This window comes from Cardiocondyla obscurior, linkage group LG07, assembly GCF_019399895.1.
Source record: "Cardiocondyla obscurior isolate alpha-2009 linkage group LG07, Cobs3.1, whole genome shotgun sequence".
NCBI lineage: Eukaryota > Metazoa > Arthropoda > Insecta > Hymenoptera > Formicidae > Cardiocondyla > Cardiocondyla obscurior.
The window spans coordinates 1,861,067-1,884,088 of record NC_091870.1 but is presented as its reverse complement, the minus strand read 5'-3'; the positions used below and the strand labels follow the sequence as shown (position 1 = coordinate 1,884,088).

At 44.0% G+C, this 23,022-nt stretch overlaps 1 protein-coding gene across 3 annotated transcripts in view; it reads right to left on the bottom strand.

Moving 5' to 3' along the window:
• Positions 1-23,022, bottom strand: part of LOC139104448 (uncharacterized) — a 230,150-nt gene that overhangs the window by 190,480 nt on the left and 16,648 nt on the right. For 2 of the 3 annotated variants that reach the window (XM_070659956.1, XM_070659960.1), the window contains exon 1: positions 20,493-21,832. The exons of the other annotated variant lie outside the window; for it this stretch is intronic. The gene's annotated coding sequence lies outside the window, so the exon portion shown is untranslated. Of the gene's footprint in view, positions 1-20,492; positions 21,833-23,022 lie in introns of those variants that run through there. 3 annotated transcript variants of the gene reach the window in all.

Sequence of the window (23,022 nt, the reverse complement as noted above, 5' to 3'; positions counted from 1 at the left end):
TCTCTCTCTGATCGAGATGATGGAGCACCGTTCGTGCGCGAGCTATGGCACGAGGTGCCATAAGTGGCCCGAAACGACCTGGAAACTCGTGGCAAAAGTCACTCGTGCACAAATCTCCATAGCGCGACGTAGCCGTTGCGTGCCCCTCGCTCACACCCCCTACCCACCCGGTGGGGACACCTACGTTCGCCCCTTTGCCTCTTCTCTTCCTCTCTCGGTATTCGGACTGGCGATAATAACGCTCGTGTTAAATAAACCGCGTAACAATTACTGCGCCTTAGACTAAAACCTGGTTAGTGCGAGCCAATAATCGCGTGTACGTAGGTTTTCTCATCTCTCCCTATTAGGAATATTGGATTATGGACGCTCCTTTTGGAAACTGCCGTTTGCCACGAAACTCGGCGCACGAAAGCAAAATTGAATCGATAAATTCACGATGCTATCGCAATAATGCGTAGCATTCAACGTATGTTGATGCCGACGATTTATTATCTATTTATAGTCATAGCGGATGCATTATGTACTTAAAACTATCTTGAAAAAAATTCTTATAAAGCCGAGATTTTAGTAGGAAACAATGAGAATTATTCATTTAATATTCTAAGTTTCGGATGTTAAGTACATTTAAGTATTATCCACTAATCTCTTTTGAAATTCCTCACTCTCTTTGCCGAATAAATTTTTTAAATCAATTTCAAGGTAATATTACTTAAAAGTTGAAAGAGGTACCGCGCAAGTAGCTTTAATAATATATTATACTTAGCCAAAAGTTAATTACTATTTTAGAAATGTTATGAAATTTATTTACTATAAAACGCGCTATTGCAATCGCGAAAAGAAAAAAATATAATAATAATGTCATTTGGGATGGAATGCATATTCTCGTTTTCCGCGATATTAAAAATGGTTGTATGAATTTTATTTCGGCAAATTCTAATTTATTAGCGTTTTTATATCTATTTGAAGTGGAAAGTCAGATATGAATTCTCCCTTTATCGTCACAGCGCGGAGTATAATAGCTACGTACGCATTTTGTTGCAGAAATATGCAGCTGGAAAATACAGGAACGTAGAAATGATAAACAAAAGCTGAACACGTAATTTCGAATTTTCTGCTATTCAAGTGTTCGGCGACAGAGAACGATATTAATCTACCTTCTCTATTATCTCCACTTGATAATTCGACAGTATTAAACTTTGTCGAGACTCAACAGTCTTTTAAAATTTTGTTCTTTTAGTTACGTACGTTTCTAGTAAAATAATTATATTCGAAAGTCACGTATTTTCCTTTTTTACATTTTTTATATTTCTTATATTTTTTTTTACGTTTTTAAGTTATAAGAAAGACTTTTAAATACTGTGAATTTATTTTTCAAGACTTTACATCGGCATCACCTGTGCAGCTCAGCACGATCGACTGTTCGGGCAATTATTTTGGTCCCGAAAATGTAAAAGGCTTGCAACTAAGTTGGCGCGGAGAGCGTAATTTCGGGAACGTAACTATCGCCGGGTATCCGTACTTTCCAATTAATTCTGGCACACTCGTGTTTGCGAGAGTCTAATTTAAATGAATAAATTACATCCGCGCTCCCGTTTAAACGCGGGTCGTTCTATATTTACAGCCACATCAAATACATACATTATCATTACGCTGGAGGAATTAGCTGTGAAAATTACGATTTAAATGCCCGAAGTGCAAATTATGATATAATTCGCTCACGATGAATAATACTATTTGTTCGCGAAATTTGGCGGCGAGCATTTTCTCGCGCAAATCCGCCGGCAACTGCAACAACAGCAGCTTCTGCGTCGAGTGCGCTCGCGGAAAGATCATAACTTTGCAAATAAACGATTGTCGTACAGTAAATTGCGCGATTAGCAGCGCCACGTTAATTACGAGTGAAACGTTTGGGTGCACCACCCTCCCTCTCCCACATCGGACTGAAAATATATAGGATATTATTAACGAAAACTCGGCGCTCAGCTTGAAGCTTTCGCGATCATAGTTGAAAAATACCTTCAATTGAGGCGTTAAACGCAAGAGCTTCGAGCACTATACGTTGGCTCGCGTGGTCACAATGTTATCGCGAATCTCGTGGTCACGTTCTCATGAACGCGTGACTTTGCTTGCGCCGCAAAAAAAAAAAAAAAAAAAAAATGGAAAAAAAAAGATTTGCACGATCGCTTTTTTTTTGTTCTAAAATAACTGCGCCAGCGATTACGGTAATTTCTGCCGGAGGGTAGTTTTCTCGTGAGTCCAATCAAGGTCTATCGTATCAAAAAGAGTACGTCACCGGTTGCGTTCGACGTATTTTCTTTAATCATTAGTACATCTTTTCGTAAAACTTTCCAAGTAATAATAACGCGGAATAAATTTAAAGACTTACGCGAGAATTTAAAATTTATAACACATACGCTATCCAGATTATATTGCAGTATAATATCCCAGGGAAAATCGGAAAGTATCTCGAGTAACTGGCTGTTGCACGCGAGCGTAGAAAGTGATGCAGCCCGAATTATAAGCTGATATAACGCAAGTGCATGCGGGTTTAAAGATACTCGCGGGCGTCTCGACTTAGGATCGTAATAGCGAGCACGGAGAATCAACCCTTAAATACCTAGCGACTACATCGCGCGGTGGGTAACGGCGAATGGCGCAACATCGGCGCAAGGTGCAGCCGCGTGAGGCCACACGACACGACGGCGCGTTGCATGCGCCGCGAGATTGCATAATGACATAATATTCATGGCAGTACGCTTATGCTCGCGACCGAGTAGGTAATAAGGGTGCAACGGCGGGAACACGAGGTATAACGCGCGGCGGAGCGAGGGTGATCTCCGCCCTTGATGGGAACCAAGTCGAGGCGGAGGCGAAATATTACGTTGGTCGAAAGGACGCGGAGAGAGAATGAAAGGTGACGGAGGTTAAAAGCGCAAGCGGGACAGAGGGGGGGAAGAGAACAGGCGATGGAGGATGCGGAGCTGGAGAGCGAGCGAGGATGGCGAACACATTTTTAATTAAGACAGTTTCGAGGCGTAATTAATTTTGCTACGGCGCTACCTAACGACCAGCACCGGGCGCTCCTGATGCCGCCGCTGCTGGCTTCTTCTTTCCAACCGACACATCGCGTCCCCCGTCCCCTTTCGTCTTCTCTTCTGCATAATAACACGCCCTTACGTTCCAAGTTTCGTGCACTTGACGACGTTACAATTTGCACGAGCGATGAAAATCGTCCCCGCGAGCCAATAATATTTCCACCCACTCGACAATTTCGAGATAGAGAGTGTTATTTCATCGGAATAATTATTTGGATCACGTATGACGAATCGCCCAGGCTTTCCGTTAAAAAATCAACTCTGAAACGGCAAATTCTAATTTCGCGTAATATTTTATGTCCGCCAGAGCACGGCTCTATTATTAGGTTCCTCGTCAAATTTTCGATAAAGAAACACTCGGGCTCCGACTTGGTCAGAGAATCTGTAATCATGGTATGCGCGCGATTCCAATAATTGAATTCGTTAAATCGGGAAAGGTACCCTGCAAATTCAATTCTTCGTGTTATTTCCTTTGAAATTCTTTCGAAATGTCGTTACCAGACACCGCATGGTCAGCGATATTAATGATCGTCTGAAATTTTCTTCTCGCGCCCGCGCATTGTTTTCTTTACTCTTTTCATCGATCGTCTTAATCAATTTACCTGCGCGAAAAACGTAGATAAAGAAATTGCTTCTACCTAAGCGGCACACCGCGGAATATATATCTCGTATCTATCTGCATTTATTAATAAAGCGTAAACGTTACGCGTCCATTAATAAAGCATGAGCGTTCATCAGTTAACGGGAGTAAATCGATCTTGTTAGTCCTCATAATTTTATTACGGCAAACTGAGCGCGGATAAGACGCAACTTGTTGCGGAACAAGCTACATAGATTCAGATTCATCACGGGAACATACCTTTACATTTTTTATAACTGTGTAAATATATCACCCATACATCATGCTGGCGTGACTTTTATATCTTTACGATGCTATACCGTGATGCGAGGAGGACAGTATCGGGAAATCACATTGAAGTAAAAAAGAACAGATGATTCCGATAATTAAATCTAAATCATCACGACGAAATCCCGGCAAATTTTCATTCGTGTCGTTGAATTCGTTATCTTACTTCGTTCTTTCGTCAAATCTAATCTAGACGGGTAACCGGGAACGGCGAAGCATAAATTATGACGCGTACGATTTTTCTATCTGTCCCCCTCCCCCTCGCACAGCCGTCGAGTTGCCCTTTTTCTCGCGCCAGAAATCGCAAGGAAGTTTCATCTCGACGCTTATATCACGTTGCGAATATATGAGCGTCATAGATTATGAAACAAATATATGGAAAATGTTACGGAAACATCTCCGATGCCGCGATGTATTCCAGCGCGAGGGGAGTGCGTTTAAACATGTGTAGCAAGCAGTTATAATATTCATAATTAATAAATTATTATAGGCGCATTTATATTATTGATAGGAAACTGATCGATGAAACGGTTAGCGCACCTTACGTTTTCCTTAGCGCTGGCGGGCTGCGAGAAGGCAGAGAACAATAATCACTTGTTCGCCAGTTTATCTGGCCATTAAAGAAAACGACCTGTTAACCGAGGTATGCACAACGATAGCGACCGCCGTCCAATAAATGTCGCGTTAGCGCGTCAACCTAACTTACGCGCCCATTCTGTCATCTTGCTCGCGTAACGTTATTGCCGATTATCGCGCCGTACAGATCAATGTTCCGACGAGCCGTATTCGCGTTATTATGCTAAGCAACACGTCGCAACTGCTATTCTTTCAGACGCAATCGATTGTGGACACGAGCAAGCGAAAAACGTACCTTAAAAAAGCAATTTATTAATTATATTAATCAAATCTATCAATCGTTGGCCTGTGATCGGTTAAGAAAAAATTTAGAGGTCAAGATTTTACTTCGGCTTACGATATAATTGCTTCGCGAGCACGCAAAACGGATTCTGATGTCACACCAATGCAAAGTGTCCGAAAACAGATTGCAATTTTTTTTTCTTTTTTTCTTTTTCATAATTAAAAATAAAATTTCATAATTTGTTTTTTTTTTTTTTTTTTTTCAGTCTCGGCGCGTAATAATCTGATTAAAATTTTTTCACGAGAAAGCGAAATATCTGCAACGTAGTTAACTCATGGAACAACTCAGTTTAAAGCGGCGTTCGCTCTCTCGGCCACGGACCGCGCGAGTAAAGTGTCTAATTTCTGCAAAACCAAAACCACACCGCTATTACGGATATAATACGAAACCGGGGGTTATATACGAAGTACAACCGAATGGTAAAAAGAGACGAAGGATTCGTTCGGCGCTCTGTGCCGCGGGCTTGGCTCGGAAAATACGGACGATAAATCACACCCCGCGCAAATGACAAGCGCAAAAAGCGCCGCGCCGTTTCTCGCGGAGGGCCGAAGTTAGGACCGCTTGATCGAGAGTTGCAGCGGAAGCTGCGGGATCGGGTCCGTGAGATGTTCGCTCTCACGCACGCTTTTTGCGGCCACATCGAGGCGTCGTGACGCGCGAAAGCCAGTTTATCACCGCGTTTCGTGACCGCGGCATGTCCTGCGGGCTGCTGCCAGGAGCAAAATACAGCCACCACGCGGCGGGAGTAGTAGACCGACCGGCCGGAGCTTCTGCGGGATAATATTTAGTATTCCCACGACGTCGACTGTCGTGGCTTATAATATTTCGCGTCATATTAATATTCCAGAGGGACGCCGAGCCGCACCGCGCCGGCCCGTGCACTCGGCAGGAGAACGGACAACCAGGGCGACCCCCGTGCAGCCACCACGTCCGCGCAGTGGCGTACTCCTCTCGGTAGCATCTCAGTCCAGGGGTAGGGTGAATCGGAAAGCAAGAGCGGGCACTTTTGAATAAGTAAAAAACGACTGCGAATTTATGAGGCCGGACAAAGAGACGCGCTCTCGATTATTAATACCGAAACTGCCATTACCAATGACATATGTAAGAATAAGAGGCTACTTCGGGGCAACGTTGACGAAAACCGTCGAGGGTGAATCGATGGGTAACGTTATGCTTTTGAATATTAAAAAACGGCTGGGCATTAAAAGAATAAATTTACAGTAACGGAGACACGTCATGATTATTGATATCGCCGACGTGAGAAATCACGAAGCGCAGAAGTCTACGAAACGGAAATTCGGTTAAATGAAGAATAAATATCTACTTAACTGGAATTGATTAAATCCAACTCGAGTAATTTTCAATATTTCGTTGTTTCAATCGGTTAATAGAGAATATCAGATTATCGAGTCTCGAAGCGTTTCAACGTCAACCGTTTGTAAATATTTTAAAAGTTTTATTTTCGTGCACTTTTTATAATGGATATGCATTTATTTTAGACATAATATTCAACGAAATATATTTAAACAAAAAACAAAAGAAATAAAATTTTAACTAATAAATAATGATATTATTCTTTAAGCAAGATCGAAAAAAAAAAAAAGAAAGAGAATTGCAGGGATATCGAATTATCTCCACACAGATAACTTTAGAGCCGACGGAATTCGTTGAGGTCACCGGAAGATCTATGAGGTACATCGACCGACAGCGTGTGTAGAGGGGTAGCCGCAAATTACGTACAAAATTTAACGGCGGCGCGTCTCTCCGCTCGTTGCGAGGCAGATTGAGAGTAGCGAGCGCGTTTCGAGGCCTGCAGTTTGCGACACGTTCTCTCGATCTTCCACGTCGAGAATGTCGAAATATCGCGAATCCTATTCAACGATTCACGAGCAGTTCGGATTGAAAATGCATGTAACAGCGCTCTTGTTCGAAACGTTACCTCTCGACGAGTAAAAAATTTAATAAAAATCGTGAAAAAAAAAGAAAGAGAAAAGAAACGGCAGAAAACGAGGTAATCCAAAATTATCAAATTGCATATTGCATATTTCTGATTTTACGTATTCTACGTACGGTTGACGATCAACCGTGGAAGTTGTTTAAATATATATAAAAAAAAATTAAATAAATAAATGAACATCTCTGGTCCCTTCTGCGGCCGTCAACTCATTCAATTAAAGGAGAAGGCGTATTTAAGCCGTCATCATGAAGCTAGCGTGTGTGTCACATCAATCGCACACCAAGGCTACATCGTCGAGGGGTGCGGTCGCATCCCCGCGCGATTACAACCTCTCCCACCCCCGATTACCGTTGTTCTTCCATCCCTCCGCCGCTCGCCCCCGCGCCAGACACCTTCGAACAACTCCAAACCCGTGTCGAACGTGTCTCGGGAGCACGCGACGATATCGTAACGATGTTAGGGCGAATGGGGAAGGGAAGCTTTGACGAGAGACGATCGATGAGAAAGAGAATATACGACAAGAAGGGAGAGAGGGTGGTTAAAGCGGGAGACCGCGGCATGCTCGAAGAGAGAGAACGTCGTCGGATGAAAGGGCGAGCGCCGTTCAAGAATGGGACAAGGCACGATTTATTCGATACGGTAAAACGAAACTCGTGGGAAACCGTGAAAGAATGTAGACATACGTGCGTGTGTGAGCGAGCCGCGCAGATGCAGACGTATGTAACGCGTTTGAGCACTTGACGTACTTTGTATTCGCATACGAGAGCATTGGTACCAATTACTGCTTCCCCCGAAAGCCGATCTCGACCAAATATGCAAATTTAAAAAGGGATTTCGACTGTTTTTACGGTTGCCCGATTCCTATCTTAAAAAAATTGGCGTGACGCGTAAATTAGCTGTTAATTCTTACCGCTTAAAACCGACTCTGATTGCTTCACGCCAAGCGAGAGTCAACGTCGACGATTTTGAGGTTCGATTTAATTTTAATATTTAATTAATATGTCCAGGCAAAGACGGTCTTCGCGATTTTCGAGATCGAAGACGACCTGGTGAAAGCACCGTCTTTGTCTGGACATACTAATTAATTATTACAATTAAATCGAACGAGAGTAACGAATAGATAGCCGCGGGGGAGGAGGGGGGAGGTGAAAGCAAACGCGAGCCTACATGCCGCGCGAGCACACGTACGCACTACGCACTATACAGAAGCCACGTGTGTCCGTGTCTTTTAAAAAATAGCTCGCGCATGGTTTCTTCTAGTGTAAATTATAATTACTATATTATTATTTTCCCGTACCTCGTTGCCAAAAATTATTAAATGCAAAACAGTTTTCTTTAACACAGCGCAGAAGCCAGAGTAAATAACGCGCGTAAAGCGCGCCGTGTTTCCTCTCTCTCTCTCTCTCTCTCTCTCTCTGTTCAATTAAAATTTTACGTCGACGCTGGTATTATTGACATAAACTTCATGCATGATAAATAATTATATATTATTTGTTCTATATATTTATTTATATGGTTACGTAGTTGTAATTTATTTCGTCGCGGAGATATAATTATAGAATGTTAATGTGAAATAATAATCAATTAAAATATTAATAACAGCTTCGCACGTAATGCTAGATTATTATGTAGATGCGCAATTGACGTGTAATATATATTAATATGGATATAAACTGCAATCAAGAGCGTTTAAAAAGTTGTTTACTGTCAGGTTATCTAAGTAGAAGTTAATAAATATGCAAAAAATAGGTGACTAAAGGGTAGGGGGCGAAACGTAAGAAGCGCAAGGGAGGTAAAGCAACGTGAAATAGAGCGCGGCGGAAGGTTAAAGAGCCAGAGGGCGAAAACCGGCGTGGTGAGCTGTCTTCTCGCGGTAGACGAAGCCATTTACGGCCACGTAAGCGGTTTCCATTGTCTATGAGGTATAATGGAGTAATCTCGCTATGATGCGCCACCACCGAGGCCGATATTCAAATTGCGCGTCTCTTACGTATGTGTATATGTATAGACCGGCCACCGTCGTACACCGAGGTCTTCCGGTCAACAGCGGGAACCAACACCGTCGTCGATATCGCAGACGATGACCAAACTCCCTGCAGTCTGCGCGATACGAAACCGACCCGGCGCGAGGCAACTACTTTCATGAATTTCATAATGCAACCCGGAGCATTGTCCGGTTACGTAGCGGCGCGCCATACGGAAACTATCTAATCTCCAGCGATAGCCAAGATTTTATTTTTATTAACCTTTTAATGTAAGGTAATGAAATGTAATGTAATGTAAGGAAATGTAATTAATGGTAAGGAGATATACAGGTATTTTGCAATAGATTGAAGAACTGTGATGTGAATATGAATAGAAGAAATGCATAAAAGTGTGTAAATGTAGGGAGTAGTATGGAAGGATGAGGGAATAGATATTTTTGTAAATCAAGTCCCCTTTTTAGCAAGCTTAAGCTGAAGTGGACAAATATTTAATTAATTTAATTTAATTAATTTTTATTAATCTTTACCGGACCTCGTAAGATAATGGGATCTTCGTCTATTATTTAAAATCTTGTTGAAAGTCTCACTGTCGCTTCTTTTTTTTTTTTTTTTAATAATTACTAAAGCCGAGAAAAATTAATTAGGAATAAATCCATAAATATAAAATAAAACCTTTCCAAACGATCGCTCTTCCGCGCCTTTGATCCTTATGAACCGGTTAGCTACACGCGTGGCATGATGGATATCGCTTTAAACGGTATTTTATCGTTTAGAAAAATCAAAATGGAAAATCGTCCATCTGCGCCGAAATTCCTTTTAATTATTCGCCCGCGCCTAAACTCTCGCATTAATCGTCGCGCATATTTCCGAATAAACAATATCACACCTATCTGTCTTCATTAAACTCTTCGAAATACTTCAGCATGATTAAACGTTCCGAAATGCGAGCTTCTTGTTACGGTCCTGCGAGCTCGTGGTTTACCCGTAAATGTAACGCGTTAACGCATACAACGACGGCGGGCTAGCCCGCGCGCACGTGTAACGCACACGTCCGCGCGTTATCCCCGCGCTCGCTCGCTCGCAAGCGTGTACGCGATGGTTACGGCGATATATCATCGCACGTCCAGAGTCATAACGTGACGCGCAACACGCGGGCGCATCAGTCATTTAGCCGCAAATGGAATCTGCTTCCTTCCTCCCGCCGCATTTCCGCGCCTTGTACACAGTATTTTGCACGACCGCGCGCGGCCATTGTGCGCTACGCTCACCGTGTACGGAGAAACCGCGCTCGTTTGTGTGAGGATGACGCGACGAATCCTCCGCGCGAAGGGGACGCGTGGACGAAATTTCGAAAATGCCACGATAGACTGGAGAGACTGACGAAACGGGGAGAAGAACGGGAGGAGGCGATGCCCGCGGATACGCGTGGCCGATCGGTCACCACGACTTGCGTACCGTTAATATTAATCTTCGTACGTACTGACCACTCGGAACGAAAAGAAAGGCATTAACTCGGAAAGACCCATGGGGTGGCTCGGGTCACCCTTGCGTTTGCTCTCGACAGCTATGTAAAAGGGGATTTGATGAATGACGATTACCAAATTTCCAATTGCCCTATAATCCTATTTGTTGAACTTTGGGATTCGTCGGAGAATGACAAGAGTGACGCGTGGAATCGCAGATTAAAAAAAAAAAAAAAGAAAAAGAAAGTTATCGGATGACGCGCGAGACACACGCGATGCCCGATGTAATCTTGCGGGAACGTCAGAGCGAATTTCTGGCAGCACCTGCGTCTCGGTAAGAGCCGGCACCTGCGATATTTCTCCTTTTTCCACCACGGCCGCCCGTCTTTTCTTCGCCGCTTAATGGACTTTAACGAGTCCCGGGGTATGAGCGCGACGAACGAGGGAAAGGTGGTGGGACGATAGACGCGGGCCGCCGTCGCGGTTAAATTAGAAAACTCTCGGGACCCCTGAGGGACCGAGGGGAAATATTTAAATTAGGTGAACGCCCTACGTCATGCCGTATCCTTAATGAGTTGGATGAGGGATCGAGATTTTTCGGCGATCCCCTCAACGAGGTCTGCGCGTTCCCCGCATTCCACCTCGTTCTTTTCCGCCTCGTACCTTCGAGCAGGTGCGAAACCGGTATTTACTTTGAATTGTACGAATCGAGGATCGTTTGCCGTCCCCACGATGATGTACGATTATACGCGTTTGTATTATAGAATCTCATAAACTAAAATTACGAGGGACCGTAGATTCAGAATCGAAGAGGTTTATTTTCATAACATATTATTTTTCATAAGTAAGCCGATCTACTTTAATATTCCATAAGTTCCTTCGATTTAATTAGCGCTTATTCATATGTTATAATAAAAAAAAAAGTATCGCGTTTTTTTTTTTTCTTTTTCTTTTAATGGATAAAATTTTTGTTAAATTTAGAAGTTTTTAATTTTATTTTTCATATATGGAATATTAAATAATTTATTATTATATAAATTACCGAGCGAATATTTGCTTCTAATAATTTACGCCATTAATATCGAGTGGTCTATTTTTGCTGGTCAACTAGAGCAGCGGTTATTGAATTAACGTAGATATATAATTCCGATCCCTGTGTGTACGTAATAATGCCGGACCTCCCAACAGCATCCTGGCTGATTAATACTACACTCGCTGCCTTCTCTCTTCGTGAATATTGCTACAACGGCGTTACAGTAATTATTATTACAGATCGTTGAATTATTCTCCAATAATTAGACCAGTTACGTTGTTATATCAATATAATTCCGGCTGTCGCGTATGCGACGTATAATGAAGCTTGTCGTGAAATTCAGTTCACATATCGGTGCCCGATTCAAAGTATAAACTCGCTCTCGCGTAAAAGAACCCGCAGGTTCTTTGCGAGGCTCGATATCAACTCATATTTTAAAATAAGACGTTTTGCAGTCGTAAATACCGTGATAAAAAAAAATTAAAAAGAAAAAAAGAAAAAAAAGAGGAAGAAAAATATCACGTTGAAGGTGCGACCTACCCGACCATCTGCCTACCTGGGGAACTTTCATACCCGTCTAAATTTCAATTAAGCAGTCGTATCTCCTTTGCCCTCGCTAGTGTCGAATACCTGACACCGGTGTCGCTTCATAACAACTGCCTCGGAAACTCATTTAAGTGGGACCCTCTTCGCACTCCAGAAAGGTGAGTCCGCGATAAAGAGAGAAGAAGCATTCTCATACGATCAGACTTCATAAGCGGGAACGTCTACGAGCTCTCGAGAAAGATATAAGCAAATTCTCGCTGGCGCTCTTCAGGATCGCTCCCCCTGCGCGAGTCGCGGGGCAACACTTTGGCTCTTGAACCCCGGCCAAAAGGTACGGCGAGTACGCCTATCGCAACACGTAAAGACCCTTGCCATTCTCACCGCTACTTTATATTCGTCTGAAATCGTGCATATTTAATCGCAGAGGCGGTCTACGATCCTACTTCTTCGAGGAGTTAATCGCGCCCGGTGCCCGCGGTAAATACGCACCGGCTGAATTCGAGATCGACGCGGGTGCCGTCCTATCTCTCTTCGAGAGGAGTTTTCGGAAAGATTCCATCTGACGCGCAGTGAATCTCCGAGACTGAGAGAACCTCGCTGCATACGCTATCGGATAAAAATGTGCGAGGGGAGAAAAGGAAGGAGGGAGACAGCTTTCCGATATGAAACATTTTCTGTCAAATATAAGTGAATTAAGGGATATTCCGTCTGCGTGACGCTAGATTTTCTAATCTTCGATCTTAGGAATTTTGCTCTAAGAAAAAGAGAGAGAGAGAGAAAAATTATAATTATAATAAAAATGTTATTCAGCGAAAATTCGAATGAAAAATTCAATGAAATAATTCTTACATATTTCTGGAATTTAATTTCGTTATTGCGAGTGCATCTATTTTACTTACGTGCTTTTATTCACGTAAATCAAATTTAAAGTTTAGATTAGCCGGCTGGATGCATTAAAATCTAGTTACATCTATCATTTTTAATTCTTTTAATCTTTTCTAAGTGATATATCTAAAGTCTCGGGAAAGTAAATACATCATAATTAAAATCGTGAGAGAATCAATCAATTTAAATGAAGTTTATTACCCGAAGTAGGAGAGAGAGAGCGCGCGGCTTCATATTCGCAGTTTAAAATTTATAATTTTTGTTTTTTGATACTTTCATCAATTTTCCGGCGAACAAAGAGATTGTCCTTGTCGGAAAGCGTAATAGAAAAAAGTATCGGGAAACCTAATGCGACGTATGATCACGTCGTAAAGGGAATATCTCCGATTCGAGTGGGAAGCGGCGCCGGGGACCGAGATCGCAGTTACATAACGTTACACGAAAGTTACGCGACATCATGTGAAAGGGCTTTTCGTTTTTCACATTTTTCATCGCTTTCCCGCGCGATGCGGCGCGGCGCGGCGCCGAGATACGGAATTACAGTGAAAAAGGGGACGCCCGGATGTAACACGTCGAACTGTCATCACGAGGACGTCTCGCCCGAGTGAATCGTTCCAACTAAAACCGGGCGACGTGTCTATTTGCGTCGCTGCTGGCACATATCATCTATCGAATGAGAACGGCGGAAGTTGGTGCAAAAGGACCGCTCCGGGCACGCGCCGCCGGGAAACAATTCGAAAAAAAAAAAAAAAAAAATTTTTTTCGTATTTAACAACACGCGCGATTTCGAATAGATCGGAATGCACAAACAGCGGAATTTGCAATGCCGGCGTGGGGTAGCGGGAGAGGAAAAAAATCCGCGCGGCGTACCTACGCGCGCATTCTGGAAATTATTTAAATGCACTCGTACCTATTTAATCCTTCAACAAACGATGTGTCTAAGATTTCGCGAATTCTGCGCGTTTGCCGGCGAATTGAAATACAGAGCTGCACGATAGAATGCGAGAATCGCGGATCAATTTTCCTCACGCGGCTGCGAAAATTCTTCGGCACGTCGTTCGAAGTGCCGCGGTAGCGCGATGGGCGCATATACATATACGCGGCATGTACACGCGCGGAAGAAATAAACTCTCTCGGCGAAAGTCGCCAGGAAATTTCGGTGCGCCGAAAAATCCGTGATATACGAAAGAGGACGGAGAAGAATGAGGGAGAAAGAGAAACGGCGGAAGACGGTATCAAGGCGGAAGTGCAACGAACGAACGCGCGCGAGCGAACCTTTATCAGCCTCCAGAGGCACGTGGCCGCCGGTGCGGGTCGAGAACGACACCGGATATAAGCGACGGATAAGAAAGTTTCGCGGCGCTATGAAAAATGCAACGGCCGAGTTATCGTCGATGTGAATTTTTCATCGGTGCGAGTCAAGTCTTGGTCGCGGAAGCTACTCGCGAGATTCCCGTCCTCGGGGCCCCTCTCCCCCCTTTCCACCCATCATTCTACGTCGGTCGACTTTCCTCCACCCACCGTCAAACGGATGTAACAAGCATCAGGCGTAAGAAGTTTCTGTCTGACCGCCAGTGAAATCGTCTACGCCAACTTTCGCAGCTTCCAGAAACGGTCGCGTACACGACGTCGCGTATTACATCGCTGTAATGCAAGTTATTACAAACACCCGTTAATTTTCCTCTATGATTTTCTCGCTAGGACCTGTCGTACGGCGAATTAATCGAGAGCCTTTAACGATTATCGCATCGAAACAATGTTCTAGAGTTTTATGTTTAACATGGTCCCAAAGTAACAGCGTCGTAAAATTACAGCTAAACTCTAACTTGAAGAAGCATACATTAAAATCGCGATCGCCCGTCATTTTTACGCTGTACTCGTACTCATTTTCCCGAGCGCGGAGTATTTCTCTGCCACGGGGAACCTAGTTTCCAAAGTGTTGCCTCAGCGAGAGTGCTGCGAAATTCTTCGCGGAACTATGCAGACGGTGGTGGACCGTCGCGAAGAAATAAGACGGCGCCTAATAAAGTTCCGGCGTTATAGCCGAGTGTTTTCCTCGAAAGATGTCTTCGGCCCGACCCTCGTCACGAGTATCCCCGCCAAGAAATAATCACGCGCTTAGAGGTGCACCGTAAATCTTCTACCGTTGTTGCGAACGCCGTCGTCATTCGCAATATAGTCTCGCATCACGCTTATATTGCCTCTAAATGCAGATAATAATACACGTATCCTAGTTCTTATCGTCACAATTGCTCCAAGTAACATTCGCTAAAATTATTCTACATTTAAAGTCACGTTATTTGATATATGTCTTTAAAAAAAAAAAAAAGAAAGAAAGACAGACAGAAAGAAAGCAATTTTTACATGTTTCTCCCGGAGTATTTTCGTCCCGCGTTCGTTATCACGTTGAAAGATTCTCGCGGCGTGGCAGTCACGTGTGACACAACAAAACGAGATATTTCTCCCGTAAACGAAACGTTGGGCAATCTTTTTTCGAACGTCCTCTCGGAAGTCCGTGGACCTAATCGCGTCCAGATATACGCTACTTTCGGAAGGGTAGTCACGATTCCGGAGCGAGATTTGTCCCGAGAGTAGGAGATTGGAAGCGAGAGAGATGAGTCACGGAAACGGAGATACGAGTTTCGAGAGGCAGATAGGAGAAATTCCATGGGGCGTGGACGGGATAAGTTATCCTCGCGTTTCCGCGTGCTCGTGCGCGCGCCGACATTATTTCGTATCTTGCAGGACACTTCGGGCAATGAGGACGTCCTGCCTGGTACGCCACCGGAATCCATAACGAGGTCTTATCAGTCTTAGTCCGTCTTCCCTCCTTTTTCTCGCGTCTCGCGACCGATCCGTTTCTTTCCCTCGTGCCGCTCCTTCACCGTGAAGAGCTCTAATGTTATCCTCCTTGTCCCTCTACAATTCCTCGTTTAAAATAGAGTCCCGCTGCTAACGCAACTCCAGGCTCGCGCTTTTGTCTGACGTTTATGCCCGCGAGTATTTACCCGCCGCATGTCACGAAACATGCACCCTGCTTCGAATTAAAATCACAAATGTGAGAGGCTGTCTCATTTGTTTGCGCAAAAAAAAAAAAAAAAAAAAAAGAAGAAGACATTTCTTTTTCTTTCTCTTTCTCGTACACGTGGGTATATATTGTTATGCAACTCTGTCTTAAAAATTTATTTAGAAAAGAAAATCAAGTCTGCGAGGAAAAACCAAGGATTCACTTCGGTATTCCTTTTCGCCGTGGAAACGAAATTATACGGTTTGTTTGCCAAATTCGCTAAGACACGCGAGCGAGGGATCCAAAATGACATGGACTTGACGTTAACGAAGCGGAAAACGCGTCCGATGTTTTATTCCAGGGAACGAGAAATGCCGAGACGAGGGAAAAGGCCGAAAGGTCACTTGGCACCAATTAATCGAAACATTCGATTTGCCGTCGTTTCTGCTAAACTACCGATGAAACTACAATACAACGCGGTCGCTTTATAGCGCACCGAGCGCTAATAACGAACTCCGAGCGAGCGATTACACGGCGTGATTTCGCGCAGATTGGACGAGTGATTAATTCTCGCGGCCAATCCCGCCTTGTCGCCCTTTGCGGATTCGCCGCCGGAATCCACCCTTTTGGGAGAAGATACTTTAATCCCGTGGCAACGGAAGAGCGACTGGGACGTTTATTAATTCGTATGTCGAATTTCTCGGGGAGGTAGGCAAAAGGGCCGTCGAAATGCATCGCACGATCGAAACAGACGTAAAACCATAAGCCTCTAGTTATCTTTATCGTCGCGCGGCTTGTTTCGCGGGTAAACGACATTGCGTTATATAAAAAAGAAATTTAAAAAACTAGACAAAACTTTGCAGTTTTTTTTTTAATCGAACGCGATATTATAATTCCCTTTAAAAAGTCTATTAAGAATAAATTTCGATTGAGCTATATTAATACAATGACTCGATGGAGTTTCTTTTTAATTCATAAGTATTCGCGCATGGTGTATCACAAACTATTTTTATGACCGAGAAAGTAATAAAAGCGGGGAAGTTGAATAAAAAAGCCGTAAAATAATATTAAAGAGCTTTTCAATAGCGGCCCTGCAGTGTAAAAAAGAAAAAAAAAAAAAGAGTAATACGCATATTGTATAATTATTATACATATATGTTTTTTTAAATTTCACCTCTTAAAATCATGCATCTTATTTTTCCATATACGATATTTTATATCCGCTACCATTAATTTCAATTATCATTAGGTATTATTTTAATCTGTCTATAAAAAAAAAAAATTAAAAAAAAAAAGATAAGAGAACCGTCTTTTCGTCTGCAAATCTTTTCAACATTTTGAATCCGCCCTCAAAGAGAATGTTCAAGTGTTAATAGCGCTCAAGTTACAAGCGATGAACTTTCGGTGGTGCAGGTAGAAAATCTTATTCTTCCATTAGTTGCAAATGCACTTTACCTTAATTAAGAATCTTACTTTGAAAGTCAGTCGGCAGGGGACTTAATATCGCAAATTAAAAAGTTGCGCAAGCAGCTAATATCCGTAATCAAATTTTCATCCCGAGGAGATCACCTCGAGCTGCCGGCAGAGATTTACAGGTGAAAAGAATGACGATAGCCGCCGCGCTTCGTATGATAATTCTTTCGTCCCTAAACGTCGCCGGGTCCCTGCTGAAGCGGCCTGGTGTTCGCGTTCGTAGACAAAATGTATACGTTCGCGATTATACGCACTAACAACAGAGTGGAGGACAAAAGGGGTGGGCAAAGCGAACGGGGGCTATTCTTCTGCATTGATTAATGCGCCCCGTGGAGCTCGAAACAGTTTCGCGACCCTTCCCTTCTTTCTCTTTCTCGCTCCCGTTCCCGGTCGCGCTAGACAAGGCCGATTCGCATCCGCGACGAGACTCATCTCCGATTTTATGCCTCGTTTGAGGGCACGTCCCAGCAGCCCTTCCCCCAAGACACCCTCGACGACGCGGCAACGATCCCGACCCTCCGACGACGACGGCGACGGCGATGACAACGATGGAGCGGCACGAAAATCACAGACCACGGGATTCACCGTGCAGAGAACGGTCTATTTGGTATTTAAATAAGCGTACGCGGCATGCACCCGCGCAGTCATCGCTCGGGGAACCGTATGAGTCTATAAGTCGTACCGATGTCTTTTTTTAGAAAAAGGTCTACGTAGAAGGGAAAGGGTGTACATGACGTTGCGAAGGTTACGATCGATCGGGGCCGCTCAAGGCTGCCGGTGAGATTTTCTGTTTCACGGCAAACGGAAAACCACTTTCCGAAGACATTTTGACCAAGACTTCGTATCGGAACAGGGCCGGGAACATTTTTACGCGCCGGTACCCGTCCTCGAGTTTTCAACCGTGGCAGGTCGGACCGAACGATACAGCGTTAGAAATTCCCACGTACGTAATAATCCAGCGATATATCGTCGTTAACAGTTTTCACGTTCGATAATATCGTATTTAATTGAATAAGAATACCAAGGCATCGTTGGAACTGGAACAGCCGTGTCGTTATCGTGCCCGTCTCCCTTACTTCCTCGCGATATTACTTTAAGTGATTTGCCGTATTTTAATCCATAGGTATCTTGCGCAACGCGCGAGCCCTTGAAACAAAGTTGTCGGGTCTTTCAACAAGAACTCCAGACACAATAACATGCTTCCATATTAAACGCGGTTAAAGTATGAGGGCATCAACTCCGCGCTCGGCGAGCTTCATATATACCTCGACATGTATACGCGTCATTCCGTGGGTGGTTGCGGTGCCAAGGGAAAGAGGAAAGAAGTAGTAAGAATAAGACGTACACTTGTATCTGCTCGCCGAAATTCCCGCTTCCGACGAGCGGACATTTATCTCCGCCGTATTCGAGCGCCCGCGAAGCATCGAGCCAAGAATTTCCTCGTTTCTTTTTTACGCGACTTCCTCCATAAATTCGTAATTAATTCAAGCAACAATAACGAGCAGAATGTACACTTATAGCTCGCCCCGCGAAAGGGAAGGGAGCTCAGAGCGCCGGTAATATCTGTCGCGCACCGTCCTACGACGCGCCGGCTCTATATGCAAGCGAGAAAATTATAGGTCTGTTATTGTATACTTTCCTCCCTGGCTTTTCATATTCGATCATTTATTTACGCGGCGCGACACTCGATTCTCTGAACCGATCGAACTTTTCCCGCAAAAGTGGCTCTTTTATTATCTCAGCGTCGGCAATAATTACGGCTTTAAACCGATACGGATACGGTCAATCGTAACGAGTGATATTCAATACTGTCATTAAAGCCGTAAATTACACGAAAATATTGTTAGGATTAAATACATAAAATTAATAATTTATACCCAAGATTGTTTTCTATCGTTTTATTCAAATATTCAGAAAATAAGTTACATATATATTACAAAATGCAATGCTAAAATAATATGCGCTTTAATGAAGTGACACGAGTCGAGCGCGTAATCGAAAATTTTTTCTTTACACGTATAATAAATTTAATGCAGTCATACGCGACATTTATAAGTTAAAATAAAATTATTTCAAATAAAATCTCTATCATCGTTTAAAATATTAATGCAAAAGCTGGTGACTTGCGTCAGTTAATCTAAATTTTAGCGAAACTATGCGCTCTCAGGCTAACCGCTCACTTTCAATAAAACACATTTACAAAAAAAAAAAAAAATAATAATAATAATAAAGATAAAAATTCAACGTATGCAATGAAATAAAAAGTTAATTCGGATATAACTGAAACTATCCGGCGTTATTGCATTGATAATGGGTACAATTCGTTATAAACATTTAACAAAGCAAACTTCGTTTCGCCACGCAGTTAAAGGGTTAATACGGCTGACGGATCATCTTTGAGAATATAAAGAGACTCCGAAATATATTAGACAGTCCGCTTCAGTCGTCGTCCGGTATGTCGAGGGCATAAATTATACCAGAATGGAGAATGCGCCCGCACGAGTTCTCTCATTTGACGACTGCTCGCTTTGTCCCGGTTTTGTCGGCATATTTCTAACATTAGACCCCTTAAAGACGATTAATTTTTCGACAAAGGGAAATTAATGTTTCACGGCGAGAACGGCTCGCCCAGCTTTCGTCGGTGCGTTTCGTCAAGATATTTCGCCAGACGGGGGCACATAAAATTCCAGGGTTCAACAACAAAACTAATATGAAGATAATTTAGCGGAAAATATATCAACTCGACGTGCTCTGTCCCGTTAAACGAAACTTTGATATTAATTTTCTTCCCAAACAACAGTTTTACAGTAGTTGGAGCGTTTATGGCGTAGTGTCAACACTCCGGAACATTAACAGCGGAGTTGTTCGAGGGGAGATTACGGCGAGAAGTTAATTAGCGCGATCGACTCGCGTCCCTAAGTACCGCCGTGATCGTGGGGCGGTATCGGAGCACGCGACGATCGCGCGAGCACCTCGCGGTTAAAGGGAGAGAACGAGGCAAGCGAGCGTTGCAACGAAACCGTGACGTTAAATTAGCGGTATCGGCAATTTGGTCGGCGGCCAAGCGTCTAATTTACAAGCGCGCGATAGCTCGGATGTGATATCTCTCGAAAGCCGACGACGGGGAAGACCCGCGGGGCCGCGTTGCCGGGACTTTGACGCGCGCGACGCGCAGATATATCGCAGGCAACGGTGAAAGAAGCGAAAATATTTTCGGCTTACTTTTACGACGACGAAGAGTGGATATTGGATTCCTGTAGGCGTGGAGAAAATCAGTTGTCGCAGTCACCGGTAGCGCTCGTCACAGAACACACCAAACGAGCGGAGAACAGCGTCACGTGTAACTGAACCGGCACTTATCGAGTTTGCACCGGGCGATCCCGCGGATCCAGTCCTCGCTCGGGAGCGAGCGGTATCCAAAATTTTTCACAGATTTCCGAGCAACTAAACCGGGCACCGGCCGCTATCCTTTTCCAAGGGGATGGCCCCGTACCCACGCCGCACACCTCGAGACGTCGCAAGAACCGCGGATGCACCCCGTTTGTCGGTCGGCCGAACGCGCGCGTGTTCCCGCGGTGCTCGCGGAAGAGGCGCGCGTACTTCCGCGTTCTCCGGACCGCGAGGAACGAGGAGGAAAGCGGTGAACAAAAGGAGAGCTACGCGTCCGCGTTCGCGAGAGAGGGAGAGAGAGAGGAACGACGGCGACGGCGGCGGCGGCGGCGGCGGCAGCGGCGACGTCGACGACGACGACGACGACGGTCGCGTGGTATCGATTCGTGGCCGTGGAAAGCCGGCGGCGAGGCGGCCCAGAGAGAGCTTTTTCTTCGCTTTCTCTCCCTCCCTCCCCCGTGTATCCTCCTTTTCCTTCCCTCCGCGAACGGCACGTTTAAGTACCCGTCCGCGAACGCGTGCTCCGTTTTCGTCCGAGGGGGTGCCTCGTGTACCGCGTGTACCACGAGATCGTTCCGGAGTACCGATTCCGTTCACTTCTCTCCCTTTCCCCGTTTAGACTTTCTTTTTTTTTTTTCTTTTTCCTCTTTTTACGTACGTGCGAACACACGGGTCGCCAACTGGCCCGGGATACGAGATACGCGCGAACGAGAGCGAGAAAAGCCACAACAACGTGCGTACGGTTGATGCGTGGTACGTACACGGAAAATAAACGCGTCTCGCTCGAACGTCCGGGTCGGACTGAGCGGTGGAGGCCGTGGAGGGCAAGCCCGCTCGAGGTACCACCTCCCCGCACCCGGCGGAGCCACGCTTCGGCTCTCTCCCATCTCTACCGCGCAACCTACCCTCTTCCCCCCGACACCCTTCGCGTTCGTACTTGTGCCCTACCGCGCCCAGTGCCGTACTCCAGGCTGGATCTTCGGATCCCGTCAACATCCCTCGTCTTATCATCTCCCGAGTTTCTCGATGTCGACATAATTAGTTTAGAGATAACGGAAGATGGTGCTAAAATAATCGCCGTTATATTAATTAATATAAATTATACGTAAAACGTACCTAAAGATTACTCGTACGCAAATACTTCACGCAAATTGCATTTTATTTTATTTTGTTTTAATATTTTTCGTGATTTTAAAATAAATTAAATCGTCAGATAATACTAGCTATTTTTTAATAGAGATGTCATCTAATGCCAGTGCGGATCACTGTAGCGGTAACAAATGCATATTATTTCCTATTATCGGTTATTTCTACGACCAGGGGTTCTATCATGTATTTGCTATGTTTATGAAACCGGCGGAAATAGATAAATAATAATATTAATCGATAACGTGCGCGATAAAAGCTGTTGCGTAAGCATGAGAGTACTTGCGCGTACATTTATGTATTATATTACTATCTGTATTTATCATGTTAAATTATTACCCCTCGTGAAAATTTTAATAGCCGGACTTCTACCATTTTTATTTCTATTAATTTATTTATTTTCTTTATTTGTACTGAACGCTAAATTGCTTAAAAAATGGATACTTAACAGTTAACGTTATAGGCAAAAAAAAAAAAAAAAATCCGAAATACAATAAACCCTGTTCTACTTTATACAACTTTATTTTAAGGAACTAAATTCAACCCACGGTGCTATAAAATTGGTGAGTTAGGAAAAGACTGCGCCACGAATTGTTATATTAAAAAGACTCGAAATTGTCTGTCGGCGCATTGCACAAAGCCAGGATTTTAAATGTCAAGACACAAATGTGTTACACCTTTGTTACGCGCGCTTTCAGTGTTCCCAGGGTTTCTCCCACGAAGGAGGGAGCTATCAGCGATATGGGAAAAGATATCGAGACAGCTCCGGGAGCATCCCTTTTTCCTAGAAAAACCCTCCCGCTCCGCAGAATCGCAGTCCATTCTCGGCATACCTGATCGCACCGGGCAATCTCTGGCTTTTTCGGGCCAGGTATGCTTTGCCACGATTTCGTAAAGGTTCCCCGAAGAGCATGTCTCGAATGCTGTCGACCGCATCCCCGAAGCAACAAGAAAGACTAAAAATCAACCGTCTGTTGCTAACATCCATCCCCGGTATTTCGTAGGAAAATTCTTGAAATCAAATTGCACTGATGCAACAAGCAACGAAATGGTGCTGAGGTATGTATAAAGAATATTTCGCGAGTCGCGTTTTACAGTAATTCTCGTGCAACACAAAGGGGGGGAGGGGAGGGGGGTCTAATATGATTTTGATAGTGCAGTAATATAGTATAATGTATGACTATGTATTCGATTATTAATTATTATATTGTTAATA